A 2236-nucleotide genomic window follows, 5' to 3' on the forward strand; every position below is an offset into this window, starting at 1 on the left:
TGTATCTCAGACTACATAAACTTCTGTGTGGACTGCACTGTCCAAGCAAAGACTGTTCAGGGTTACCCAAACAACCAACTTGGGGTAACAAAGGACATCCAGAACATCCTGAATGCAAAGAGGGCTTTCAGAGACGGGAATAGGTAGGAGGTGAGGGCCATTCAGGGGGACCTGAAAATGAAGATCAGGGAGGCGAAGGAGAAGTACAGGAGGAAGCTGGAGCCTTAGGCAGAATCTCATTTCTCTGTCTTAACCCTATCCCTTACCCCTTCCCCTCGTTTTTGCATTTTATCAGCTTCTGCTGTGGTTAAAGTGTTCAGAAAAGGAAATATTCTTCTTTATACTTCTTTTAGAAATTACATAAAGACATTTTGAACCAATAACTGTCATGTGCAAGTAAAGAGTGAGTGATGAATGAGTTCTATTTCTGCTCACACATTATAGTTAATTTGTACATTTCTGACAAAATAAACCAAATACTGGATATTTAGATACTGTGATTATACTGCTGTAATTGTTTTATTCCAGCGCCACCTTGTGGACTGAATAGTATGATGCAAATCATTTGCAAAGAATTGGATCATACTATTCAGTCCACAAGGTGGCCCCAAAACACGTGACACACACACATACACACACACACACACACACACACACACACACACACACCACATACGCGCACACCACACAACCCACACACACATACGCACACACACACACACACACACACCACACACACACCAGAGAGTAGGGTCTGTCCCAATATGAATTTGATCGAGCGGCAGGGGTAAGGGAAAGGGATAGATCAGGGGTCATCAACTATATTGTCAGAGGGCCAGAATTTTACCAGACAGTCTCCTTGGGGGCCGGACCCTTAAATAATAAAATAAAAAAAATAAAAATGTTGGTTAACATTATGATTGATGTTTATTGTTAATACTTTTCCATTTATTACAAAAATGAAGGCCTTTATGAGTCAGGTTCCTATCACCTTACCACAGACAACCACCAGGGGTGATAGATATTTGCCTCAACTCAATTAAGTCAATTTACTTGTAGAGCACTTGAAAACACAACACCGAGGAAGTGGACAGGAAAGGGTCTCTTAACGAGGTAAAATGGCACTCTCAAAGGCTATGAAACGCAAAGTGATATTGAAAACAGGTCCTTCAATGATGACTGGACTGAAAAGTACGCATTATCATGCCAATTCCGGAATGCCTCACCAGTATGCCTAATTTGCAATGAAACTGTTGCTGTTGCAAAAGAATACAATCTGCGCCGTCACCACACACTAAACATTCAAATTTTAAGATTTCATATCCTGAGCAGTCAGAGGCGTGTCAGAGAAAAATCGCCACACATGAAATCTGCCTACTCCCACGCAAGCGGCATTACTACTCGAACTTTAACTGATCAAGAGAGAGTAGTTTGATTTTGGGGTGTAGCCTAAATAGAGTCATAAATGGTGGTGATATGAGAAGAGACTCAGTTGTTGCTGCTTTAGTTGCTTAATAGTGTAGAATAGGCCTACATATTTCTCTTTGATCCTCACAATTTTGGAATCCAGTCGCGGGGGATCGAAGGCTTGGCGGGCCGCATTCGGCCCGCGGGCCGCCAGTTGATGATCAATGGGATAGATACTTATTTGAAAGTAAGAGGTATCCAGAATACACTGGGCAGCCGTAAAAATGGCAACCAGAGAGACCCATAAATGTAAGTATTTATGGCTTAAAAGGGTTAAATAATTGATTTAAAAATTACAACAGTCTTGTTTTGTGCTCTATACAGTCCTGTACATATATACTTGTGATCATGTTCTTAATTGAAACGTTTTTAAAAATTGCTCGCGCTAACGCTAACTGTAACAATTCATTGCTACAGACCCGCATTTCTCTGCTTTGAATGGACTTCATGCATGTCTACTGTTTTAAATAAACTCTATTTGCAATGAAATTTGTTTGATATCAGTGCATAACATTACTTGCTTTGGAGACATCAATATGTGCTTTACATATAGGCTACCGTCCTGTATTACACAGGGACGCAGAAGGACACAGCAGCTGATCCACTTTGGGGCTCAAACGAGCAAAAGTTTCTTCAATCAAAATATGCTGCAAAGCAACTATGGGAGTGAGTCATGTGTTCATGTTGTAGCCATTCATTATTGTATTGGCAGCTAACCCTAACCTAACCCCCTAACCCCCCTAACCCTAACCCCTAACCCCCTAACCCT

The sequence above is a fragment of the Etheostoma spectabile genome, chromosome 9, assembly GCF_008692095.1.
Source record: "Etheostoma spectabile isolate EspeVRDwgs_2016 chromosome 9, UIUC_Espe_1.0, whole genome shotgun sequence".
NCBI lineage: Eukaryota > Metazoa > Chordata > Actinopteri > Perciformes > Percidae > Etheostoma > Etheostoma spectabile.